Source organism: Gymnoscopelus microlampas (assembly GCF_963454915.1).
Source record: "Gymnoscopelus microlampas genome assembly, chromosome: 7".
Taxonomy (NCBI): Eukaryota; Metazoa; Chordata; class Actinopteri; order Myctophiformes; family Myctophidae; genus Gymnoscopelus; species Gymnoscopelus microlampas.
The window spans coordinates 57,338,624-57,351,747 of record NC_139944.1 but is presented as its reverse complement, the minus strand read 5'-3'; positions in this window follow the sequence as shown (position 1 = coordinate 57,351,747).

The following is a 13,124-nucleotide window of genomic DNA, read 5'->3' as shown; positions in this document are numbered from 1 at the left end:
GAGAGTATGGTCACACGGCGGAGCCGAACGACCACCTCCCATAGGCGAGAGTGTTACAAAGGTGACGACGGCGATACGGTACTACGCCAGAATATGGGCACAACGCCAGTGTGACGTCATCCTACCTATAAAATACCACAATTGTCTGATAGGATCGGTGTCGGCAATTGTAGGGTAACAGTAGCAACTATAAAATGTGCTCCTCGGAGCACAGGTCTCCGCTAGGCGAGTATTGTTCCTAATAATACTCGCCTAGCCACCTATCTTACCTATTTATATACATATTGTGATGTCACGTGAAGCTTGACCAATGATAGCTTGGCTGAGACGGACACACGCACAAGACGTAAAACATACTCTCCACCATGCTTTCGGCCTGGCGGAGACTCCACCAGCAGACTTGTGTTGGGAATGTTGGGAATGTTCTACTTCTGGGAATGTTCTACTTCTTATATGTTCTAATTCTTACAAAAAATACAACATGTTACTGTGTCATAGTAACATGACACAAGTGTCCTATCCGTCTGTATAACTGTCCAATCCGTCCTGTCTGTATAAGTGTCCTATCCGTCCTGTCTATGTAAGTGTCCTATCCGTCCTGTCTGTGTAAGTGTCCTACTGTATCTGTCCTGTCTGTATAAGTGTCCTATCCAATTGTTACAGTATCCGCCATTTCGTGATTATTCCTGTCTTACCTCACTTTGAAAGAGGCACAGACTATTTCAAAGTGACACATGTATTTATAGGCCGCTATACGTCACTAGCCAATCAGATCACACTATTTCACCGTATTGTCACGTGTCACGTGAGGCTTGACCAATCTGTGTGTCATATTTAGAAAGTGAAAACAAAGTCTCCTGGCGGAGACAACTAGATACCTAAATACTAGGGCCTATCCACCCATATTCAACGTGTGGACTTAAGATCCATTCCAATCTCGGCCCCCAGCAATCTCTTGCGGAGATCATAGCAAGAACCAGCCCATTAGTAAATACAGTCCTTATACCTTGCAGGAGTCTCTGCAACATACAGTATACATGTTGATAATGTGTTGTGTGATGTAGATGAAGTGTTGTAAATCTAGAGCTTAAAGAGTCATGTGACAGAGTCTTTGGCTGAAGTCTCTGACAACAGAAAACAACTGGATTGAATAAAACTAAAAGTTAATAATGAAGAGAACAAGCATAATGTAGCCAAATGTAAAGGAGTAAAAGTAGTGTTTCTTCTCAAACATACATAAAAACTATGTTAAAACTGCTCTTCCAAGTACAATTTATCTAAAACGGTGCATAGTATAGTTGTATGATGTAACAGAGTAAAAATGTAAAGCTTTACTTTCCACCAGACTGGGATCTAGGAATGTAAATGACAGCAGCCTCCATATCTTAACACATTGACATAAAATAATAAAGTATTTATAGCAGACAGCTAAAGATCATCATCTATCTGATCATTATGAATATATGAACTAAAGGAACCAGTGCTCTGTCTGTTTTAAACTCCATACAGTACAACACAACACAAACTTATGATATAAACTCATAGTGTGATCATACTTAAAGTTCTGGACTCTATGGCAGGAAACTGAGGGCAAAACGTGTCAGAGGAAATAACAGTTACATGTTATTATCAACCTCATGTTTAAATGTGTTTTCCAGGAGACTGATAACATTTTATAGTATAATAACCATCCAAAGTAATGTATAAAGTAATTAAAAAGCTATCAAACTAAACTGCACAATGTAAGGACTAACTGAAACATAAAGTAGTGCCATTGTTCACAATGTGTTGCTGGGGGACAAAACAGAGTAGTTCAGTAGGTCACCACCAGTTCTATCAACAAGAAAGTGGGGGGAAAACTAAACTTGTATTGTATGTTGTGGTATGTAATGCATTTGGTTCCATTTACTGTTGGAGTTAAATTACCACTGATTATTTTACTGTGTTCTGCTGCTCATGAGTGTGTGGTCTATTTGGTTACAATTGTACACACTCAGGGTTAAATTACCACTAACAAGTTTTTCATTGAACACAGTAAAAATAAACGATAAAAGACAACAAAAAAAAACGTTTTTAATATTTTTGATTAAAGTAATATTTCTTACTCTCTTGTCTCTGTACAGAGTATGATGTCAGGTTGGTGGGAGGAGCCAGTAAGTGTACTGGTAGACTGGAGATGAAACACCAGGGAGAGTGGAGACCTGTAGTGGATGATTATTATACACCTAACTGGAACCTGAAGTCATCATCTGTAGTGTGTAGACATCTGGACTGTGGCTCTGCTATTTCAACAGGATCGAGTCGTAGTTCTACAGATCAACCTGTATGGAGGATTATATCTCCCTGTGTTGGTTCTGAGTCTTTAATGAGGGAGTGTGGTGTAACAATGGCGTATGTTACTTCCGCCTCTTGGAGTCTGGAGGTGATCTGTTCAGGTAACAAATGACTTTAACAATGACAGTAATCTATGTGTTTGTTTGTTTTCTTGGTACAGTCTCTTATGCTCTGCTGTGATTTTATCTCAGTTAGACACTTAAACCCTGGGGTTCCTCAGGTCTCAATACCTATTGCTTCACCAATCTATGTCCCCGCCTCCCCTCCCCCCCAACCCCCACCCCTGCCCCCGTCGGCATGTGCACGGAACGCGCTGACGTCACCAAATTTAGAACGACGTCCCTCTGCACTCTGATTGGTTAGGAGATAACAAGGTAAATATATAATCTTGTTTATTCAATTTAATTATTTATCATAATTCATTATTTCTCTCTCGCTCTGTCTCTCTCTCTCTCTCTCTCTCTCTCTCTCTCTCTCTCTCTCTCTCTCTCTCTCTCTCTCTCTCTCTCTCCAGAGTCAGTGAGGTTGGTGAATGGGACTAGTGTGTGTTCAGGCAGAGTGGAGGTGAAGTCTAATCAGTCGTGGGTCTCAGTGTGTGAAGGTGACTTTGACCAGCAGGATGCAGAGGTGGTCTGTAGGGAGCTTGGCTGTGGGGCTCCTTCAGTCCTCCAGGGGGCGCTCTATGGAGAAGTGAATGCTTCAATGTGGGCCAAAGAGTTCCAGTGTGAAGGCAACGAGTCTGTTCTCCTGGACTGTAGAACCTCAAACTCAACTAGAAACACCTGCTCACCTGACAAGACTGTTGGACTCACCTGCTCAGGTGATACATCTATTAATTAGCTAATTCATTAATTTAGGTGATAGTAATGATGATAAAGGAGCACACTGCCGAGCACATATCCCCACAAGGCCGGATGGCAGAGCTTTAGGTCTCTACGACCACTTCCTGGTAAAACCGGAAGTGAACAGATTCACCTCCGCACCATTTAACTACACACCCCTCAGATAATGTGTGGTAGAAGTTTCAAGGCAATCAGATAAAGCGGAAGTAGGATGTGAAAAAACAGAAGTGGTCATTGTTGATGAAATTAGAAGTCTGTGGGACCACCCATCAAGTTTGAGACCTGTAGCATGCTGGGAACTGGCTGTTTAAAGTCCAGCCAATAGGAAGACTGAGGGGGGCGGGGCTTCACTTATACAGACCATCCCTATTGGTGGTCTAAGTACACAAATCAAGTTTGGAAATGGTGTTATGCTCAAACTGGAGTTATGGCTGTGTAATGCCCAGCCATTAGGAAGATAAAGGGGGGACCCCTGGGGGTCCCTGGACCGCACTTTGCTTGTAGATGTGCAATTTTTGTGTGTGTGTGCGCGTGCGTGCGTGCGTGCGTGCGTGCGTGCATGTGTGCATACATATATACTGGAGTTGGCAAATCCTCAAAAACCCCTGGGGGTCCCCGAACCGCACTTTGTAAAGAAATGATGGACCCCCTGGAAAACCATCAAGGACCCCTGGGGGTCCCCAGACCGCACTTTGATAACCACTGGGACGGCTAGCCAATGATGGTAATGGTAATGGCTATGTGCCGGAAAATAGCCGACACACTGAGAGTCATTTAGCTGGGGACCCCCTGGGAAGCCCTCAAGGACTCCTGCGGACTCCTGGGGGGGGCCGGGGGTGTTTAGACGTACCCAGTTCCATGGGGGGGGGGGGGGGGGGGGTAGTATCCCCCCCACTTCTTGGACGAAGAAAAAGGAAAAATATTTTTTTCACGGGTGGAAACGGAACGCTCGTCCAAAAACACACTGCCCCATTTTTTTGGCGGACCGAGGCCGCCGGATTAGACCCGGGGTGAGGGTGTTTTAGGACGACGGTTCTTCCATTTCTGAATAGAGAGGTACGCGATGGAGAGGACCCGCCGATATTTCCTTTTTGCTTGATATTGTTTGATGGCGAAACAATCATGACTGATACACATGAAAGAAGACCCTTCACAGCTGATAGAGAATTTTAAATGTTAAGAATCAGTTCAGAATCGAATGAGTACGGCTATAGTTAAATGTGAACCTCTTTCCGCTATAAATATGCATCCACCGTTCTGCACACGCGTGCACGCGTCCCCCTTGGCTCTCAAATGCTCTCTGCGTTCTTGCCCCTGCGGGTCCCCGGAACACATTTTGAGAACCAACAAAGGGCCCCATGGAAATCCCTCAAGGACCTGTGGGGGTCCCCGGACCGCACTTTGAGAACCACTGGGAGAGATGAACCCCCGTTAGGAACATCCACTGTCAGAGTCACCAATCATTTAACTGGGGCCCCTTCGGAAGACCTCAAGGACCCTTAGGGTCCCCGGACCGCACTTTTCTGTTTTGGCCCATTGAATCCTACTGACCCACCTACCTGTAAGGAGCCCCCACCAGGAGGACATAAAGCCTTCCTCCTACTCCTCCCGCCCAACACTCCCCGTTGACAGGTGCCGCCCCAGCCCGTAGGAGTACTTAAAGTGACATATATCACCCTCCCCGCCCCGGCTTCCCTCCCCCGAACACGGGCCAATTGTGTTCGTGTAGACCCTCGACAAAGCCAGATTCACCACAGTGGATTCGAACCCACAACCTCCGTGGTGGTGGGGGCTGAAGTCTCTCTGACAACAGAAAACAATTGACAATTGGATTGAATAAAACAAAAAAGATAAATAATAAAAGGAACAAGCATTAATGTAGCCAAGAGTAAAAGTAGTATTTCTTCTCAAGTAAAAACTTGAAGCTTCACTTTCCACCAGACTGGGAGCACATCTAGGAATGTAAATGCCTCCATATCTTAAGACATTTACATAAAATAACAAAGTATTTATAGCAGACAGCTAAAGAGCATCATCTATCTGATCATATTGTGAATATAATATGAACTAAAGGAACCAGTCCTCTGTGTGGTTTAAACTCCATACAGTACAACACAACACAGACTTATGAAATAAACTCATATTGTGATCACACTTAAAGGTGCTCTATGGCAGGAAACTGAGGGCAAAAAGAAGTGTCAGTGACAATAACAGTTACATACTATTATCAAACATATACAAAAACTATAGTATAATAACCATCCAAAGTAATGGTATAAAGTAATTAAATGTAAGCTATCAAACTAAACTGCACAATGTAAGGACTAACTGAAACATAAAGTAGTGCCATCGTTCACAATGTGTTGCTGGGGGACAAAACGGAGACCACCAGAGTCTCTTCAGTAGGTCACCAATTATGTCAACAAGAAAGTGGGGAAAAAACTAAACGTGTACTTGTATTGTATATTGTGGTGTGTAATGTAATGGTCCATTTGGTTCCATTTACTGTTAAATTACCACTGATTATTTTACTGTGTTCTGCTGCTTATGAGAGTGTGGTCCATTTGGTTACAATTGTACACAAATTACCATTGACAAGTGTTTCATTGAACACAATACACATGTAATATAAAAGACAAAGAACACATTTTGTTTTTTATTCATATGCTTTAATTAAAGTCATATATCTTATTCTCTTGTCTCTGTACAGAGTCTGATGTCAGGTTGGTGGGAGGAACCAGTAAGTGTACTGGTAGACTGGAGATGAAACACCAGGGAGAGTGGAGACCAGTGGGTGGTGTGCCTTACATGCCATTGGATGAACTTAGTTATGTCTGGGACTTGAAGTCATCATCTGTAGTGTGTAGACAGCTGGACTGTGGCTCTGCTGTTTCAAAAGGGTGGAGTTATAGTTCTACAGCGCAACCTGTATGGACTCTTACATCTTCTTGTGGTGGTTCTGAGTCTTCACTGAGGGAGTGTGGAATAAAGGAGTCTGATGATAGTACTGAAAGTGTGGAGGTGATCTGTTCAGGTAACAAACAAATGACTTCAACAGTGATAGTAATATTTGAATTAATCTGCTGATTTCTATTTTATTAGACTAATCTGCATAACTGATTTACACCATACAGTTCATATGTTTCAATCAATCAATCAATCAATCAATCAAACGGAGAGCATTTCTCTCTTTCTCTAAATTAATTTAAAGCTGCAGTTCATAACTTTAGTGAATAAAACAATATTTTGAACAAGCTGTATGGTAGAGTATATTAATACAAAATAACAACGGTGGTTGTTGTAAACAGGTTTCTGCTATGGGTCAGAATACAGTTGTTTGTGTTTACAGCATCTAGAATATATATTTCTAGTTTGAGAAGAACTTGGACTTGAGGTCATGTGATCACACTGCAGCTCACTGATATAGTAGAATGTTTCAGTCAAAGAGTTTTGTCCTGAATGTTCACACATACACTAATGTTTGTAAAAACAAACCAGTCTATTGAGAAATGTCAGGTACAATACCTACTGGTTGACAAGAGCTATTGCATGAAACTCAAAAAAAAAAAAAAAAAAACATCAATTTCCCAAACAGGCTTTCTGTGTTAGCTCAGCAAAATACATTTGGATATTTCTTCTAATATGTTTGATCTCTAACTTTGGTTTAATCTCATTGGCTACTCTGCTTACATAGCTGCTGTTTCAGCCAATCACCTCTGTCTTTTTATAGATCTGCTGTTTAAGCCAATCATCAGCCTCTTCACCTTCATAAAGGGGGTTTCTGAGGGCCAGCAGCAGGGGCAGCAGGTGATGGAGGGTTCCAACTTTACCATCAGCTGCTCCATCCAGCCACAGTACCCAGGAGGCTCCTTCCACCTCACCTTCACTGGATCCAACACAACACACACCTACACCCAGCCAGCTGTCAATCACTCTGACAACTTCCTGTTTGCCAACTTCCTGTTTTCTGAAGCAAACCACACCCACCAAGGAAATTACAGCTGTGTTTATCACATCAATGTTGTTATAGATAACACAGATTATCATGGTAGAATAAAACAAGAATCTCATAACTTCTCCTCTGAGAGCGAGATCCTCTCTATCACTGTCACAGGTAACCTGAATGAAATGAACTTTTCTAATCACAATATGAATCACAATCAAAGAAGCACAGATAATTTAACCAATAACATGAATTTCTACCATAAAAAAAAGTTTTCAATGACAGTGGTTCCTTACATGATGTTTGATGATGTTCTAACACATTTCTCTCACAGCTTCTCATCTGACATCTAACATCACCAAAGTTATCATAATGCTGCTGCTGCTGCTGATATTCAGTTTCCTTTATCGCATCTGGAAGGTAAATACACGTCTTTATTCATCTTTAATCTTCTAATGAAGTAGTTACACTGTTGTTATTGAAGAGAACCTGATCTGATCCAGTAAATTAAAGTTGGATGCTGCTGTGTTTCTCCAGGCCACCAGAGGGCAGAGAGAAGGAGCGGAGAACGTTGAGTTGGTGTATTATAACGTCAGACGAGAGAACATTGAGATAGTTTATTATAACGTTGTTGGTTCTGATGCTGAAGCTGCTGGACCCAGTGAAGAAGAAGAGGAATATGATGACATAGATCTACCACATGGACCCAGAGTAGAGACAGAATACCACCAGTATGAAGACATAGATCTACCAGATGGACCCAGAGTAGAGACAGAATACCACCAGTATGAAGAGGTGGATCTACAAGGAGGTTCTGAAGCTGGACCCAGTGTAGCAGCAGGAGTCCATGTGTATGAGGTGGATCATCCAGTTGTCATCACTCAAGTCTGACTTGATACTGGAGACACATTCATCTATGCTGGTGACAGTGATTAGGCCTCAAATCAGTCAAAAATAGGACCGAAACTATTGATGAACTATTGACTTAGAGGCCATGTCCACAGAGAGTGTCTTTTCAGCTGGCAGCGCCAGCCTGCCATGCATGCATCCCGGCGTCCGACCATCGTGCATCAGCGCTCCTGACGCCTGGTGTTTTTTGCCGTAGCCATAGGGCCCTGTTAGCTTCAAGCTGGAAACTTCTGGAGAGTAGCGCTGCTCTTTTGTTTCTCCTGCCTGCGCCTGACAACCATGTAATTCATGGTTGAATCGTTACCCTACAATCAGGAGAAGGCGTGGTCTACTAAAGGGGAGTCTTGGGAAGTAGTCTCTTGAGTTTAACTGGGTAGAGATTCTTGAGGTTACATACAATAAAGGATTATCCGCATTCTCTTCGCGTTTCGGCACGTCGGCCTTCCTCAGCGTTTCAAACATGTTGAAATGCTGAGGAAGGCCGACGTGCCGAAACGTGGCCGTTTCTCTAGATAGACTTGTCTGCTGCGGCTGTTCATCTTTAAAAACATAAATCAAGAATATAACTGAAGAGAGTGCGGATAATCCTTCATTGTATGAATCGTTACCTTCTAGGACCTACACCATGAATTTAAAAAAAAATCACACCCAGTATGAAGTGGGTGGTGTGGTCATCACAGTGGTCATCACAGTGATGGAAGCTCAAAAATGTGTTTTGTGTTTAAAAATGTTAAAACACAAAAATGTGTTTTAAGTGCATAGTCCTATTTATAGGTTATTAATTTCATCATCATTTCATCATGTGTCTCGCTAGCCAATCACAGTGCTGAATATAGTCAGCGGGGAATAGAGTCAGCGGGGGTATCCAGGGGCCGCCCATTGTGGGTGGAAGGGGTGTACAATGGGGTGGCCAATAACAGTGCAGGGTTTGGGGGGGTACAATGGTTTGGGGGGGTAAAATGGGTGGCCAATCACAGTGCAGCAATGTCAATGTCCCAAACTCACATATAGGGGCGGCTACACCGCCCAAAAATAATAATAATATTTAATATCATATTGTTTATGTCCTTCAAACGTTTTTCAAAAGGTTTGAGCCTAAATCAAGCCTCAGATATACTCATTCCAACTAACTTATAAAGCACTTTCACCTGCAATACCACATTGTCCTGTTTGGCACGGGGCGCTATTGAGCCATTTTGTATGCATGTTATCTCCTGGTTCTGTGTGGAAAAAGTAAAAGAAATATATATATATATATATATATATATTTGGTTGGAACTGAAAAACAGGAGGGATTGTATCCTGACGTGACGTCACGTCAGGATACAATCCCTCCTGTTTTTCAGTTCCAACCAAATATATATATACTGTACATATATATTTGGTTGGAACTGAAAAACAGGAGGGATTGCACCCTGACGTGACGTCACGTCAGGGTGCAAATCAGTTTGGCCTGTTTTGAGACCAATTTACAGAAAACCCCAGATTTGCTGTGAAAGCCTGAGTGTTTAAACTGGGGTATTTTTGGGGATAGAAGAGAGGTAGGGGAGACCAAAAACACACAAAAAAAGAAGAAAAAGTTAAAATTCATGGTGTAGTCCCTTTAACCATGAGAAGTTGTTAACATTGTTTCAGCTACTTGTGGGGGCATCAATAAACACTGCATTTGAGTGTTATGACATGATGTCCAAGGCTCGTTGGACATTGTGCTCATCCCACTAATCCATGCTCCGAAATGAGACACCATTTAAAAGAGAAATAAACAGGATTTCCAGCTGTATAAACGTTAATGCCAAGAAGCATTGTTACCGAGAGAGTCTATGAAACAGATATTTCCAATCTGATTAAGTATGTTATACTGTGTAAGTCCTTTGTTGGCTATTTTTGCATTTTTGTATGTGTACATTTCTTACTTTTAAATGTTTAAGGTTTTTAGTTTAGTTTATTACAGATCCCCATTAGTCCTCACTCACCACAGTGAAGACTATTCACTGGGGATTTATAAGCGCTGCTTTTGAGAGTATCTTAATATTTTTAAGTTAGCGTTATCATTGTAATGTCAGTATACTGTAATGCCTGTTGTTTTAATGCTGTTTTTATTTGATGTACAGTATTTTTAAGTTAGCATTATCATTGTAATGTCAGTATAAGGCATAGCAGTGGCGGCCATTCTCTGGTTCCATCGTTGTAGACCCCATTCATTTCCCATAGAGATTTCCAAAAATATTTATATCAATTAATTTAAGCCTAGAATCAAGCCATCCAGGATCCTGGTGAATCATGACCATAAAACATTTGATTCTGTGAATAAAATACCCTTAATAAATACCCTTTGTTTTGCGGTTTTCAAAAAAATAATAATCACAGAATCAAATGTTTTATGGTCATGATTCACCAGGATCCTGGATGGCTTGATTCTAGGCTTAAAATAATTGATATAAATATTTGGGGAAAATGAATGTGGTCTGGAACAATGGAACCAGAACATGGTCGCCACTGCTATGCCCTATACTATAATGGCTGTTGTTTTAATGCTGTTTTTATTTGATGTACAGTCTTTTTTAAGAACAATATTAGTTATGAGCAATAAACCACAGTGTACATATTATGTTATTGTTGATCTGTCATTCTCCAGGAATAACACACACTGAATTCAGTGACGAATCAGAATCAAGCATTCAACCAAACCAAGTGTAATCTAGGTTAGACAATAGCATAGACAATAAGTGCATTACTAGAGGTCTCTTATTTGCTAGAGTGGATGAACTTTGTGCTACAAGTTGTAATGTTTAGTAAACACCAGGCAGGACGAGAGATCACGGTTTGGTCTGGTTTATTCAAGTACGCAGGAGATGTGCGTAGGGATGACAGGCATATGTCTGTATGCTACTGCTAGTGTCAAGGTGATCTAAATTATGTAATGTTATTCATTTAAGAGAACCCTATATATTATATATATTCTGAGAAGAACACATTTTTAGCATGATTTCACATCATACTGAGGAGACAGCCGCGTCCCGCAGTAACAAACAATGTGTATTGGGACTCATTTTGATCCACTGTTCTCGCAGTCTTCTCGTGTCATGTGTTAATGAAGAAAGTGTTACATCTGGGTTAACTAAAGGGTTTATAACTATGCAAATTACCCATTGAAGTTAATTCAATACCTTCACTAGTTTGAGCTCACCTCACCCTGTGGGTTGTTCCATTGCATGATTCTGTTGTGTAATATTCTTAAAGTACCAAAAGTAAAACTACTAAAATGTTTGAAAATAGCCGATCTACAAGCTCACAACACGTTGCAATGTAATGTGTTGTGAGCTTGTAGATCTGCTATTTTCAAATAATTGATATCTGCAAAGTAACTAGCAACTAAAGTTTTCAAATAATTGTAGTGGAGTAAAAGTACAATATTTGCCTCTGAGATGTAGTGGAGTAGAAGTAAAAATATTGAAAATTGGAAATACTCCGGTAAAGTAAGAATACCTCAAAATTGACCTTAAGTACAGTACTTGAGTAAATGTACTTAGTATGAAGTATAGTGAGCCTCTACTACCACTTAGTGGTTGGACCATGAATAATTTCATTGTTTAGCAGCAGATTGTAGCATATTATTGCTGACCATATAGTTCATGAAATGACAGCAGATTGTAGCACATGGCAGGAATATCACTATTGTGTAGCTTCTGGGAGTTTAAAGGACACAAACCTGAATAAAACATGGACATCCTGGACATAACTGAGAGCATGATCTGTGTCTGGACCCAGTCAGAGCAGCTTTATTAATATTCATGGTTACATTCTCTGTTCACCTTATACTTTATGTAGAAGTCATATGTTGCAGAGTTTTCTTCTCACAGGATGAATAATGAATGTTTTTAGGGCTGTACAAACCAATCCTGTGTATATGTATTTTTTTTTATTTCAGTTAAAGGGATATTTCACTTTCAAAAAAACTTTGGGTCAATTTATCGTCTACTCAGGCTTTTGTGAGCCCCGCCCCCAGACAGTTTTTAAGTTGCTTATCAGTATTTAGATATTTGATATTCATTATATCAGACACGCCCCCTTCCTATACAAAGCCATTATAAATTCATATTCCATTTTTAACATGTTAGATTCATCAAAAACACCCGTCCTTGGTTCTGGTGACTCACCCTGCCCTCCTAATACGTGAGGGGGCCGTGTTTTTTCCATTACTTTTTTCATTTATTTTATTAAATTCTTTAATTGTATAAAAAAAAACATTCCCCCCCCCCAAAAAAAAAGAGAAAAGAAAAAAGTTAAGTTAAAACACGGCCCCCTCGCGTATTAGGGCAGGGTGAGTCACCAGAACCAAGGATGAATCTTTTTTTGATGAGGTTTTTGATGAATCTAACATGTTAAAAATGGAGTTTGAAGTTATAATGGGTTTGTAAAGGAAGGGGGCGTGTCTGATAAAATGAATATCAAATATCTAAATACTGAATGAAGCAACTTAAAAACTGTCTAGGGGGCTCACAAAAGCCTGAGTAGACGATACAATGACCCAAAGTGAAATATCCCTTTAAGGTCAGGGTAGACTAGAGAGTACACCAAGGGCAGACAGAGAGGACTCTCTCCGGCTGATACAACAGAATAGTAAAACAAAGTGTATCCATATTGATGAGTATTATCAAAGAAAAATAACCAGTGATATAGAAAATAGATAATACATAGGGCTGTTTTTAACAAGGACATAAAAGCTTACAGTACTTTATCACTGCCCAGTTAGTCTTGCATGGTCAGATTGTTGCCTCCCACAATTTTCAAAATTTTCCGGTCATACAGTCTGGGACTCTGATCATGATTAGAATATAAAGCGGATGTGAAGCCTCCTCCCCACTTCAATTTCGTCTTTACAGTCGTGCAAATTTATCCTAATATAAATACAAAACATCTACATTGCTGCTTAGCAGAAATGGAAATAAAATAATAAAATGTAAAGATATTTTAAAACATATTTTCGTGAACAGAAGTGCCAGTTTCCTCTCTCGGATTTTGGGAGTAGTCCCAGACTCTATATAGCATTCAGAGATTGTGGAATAGTTGTCGGGCTACGAGAGACTACTGCCCAG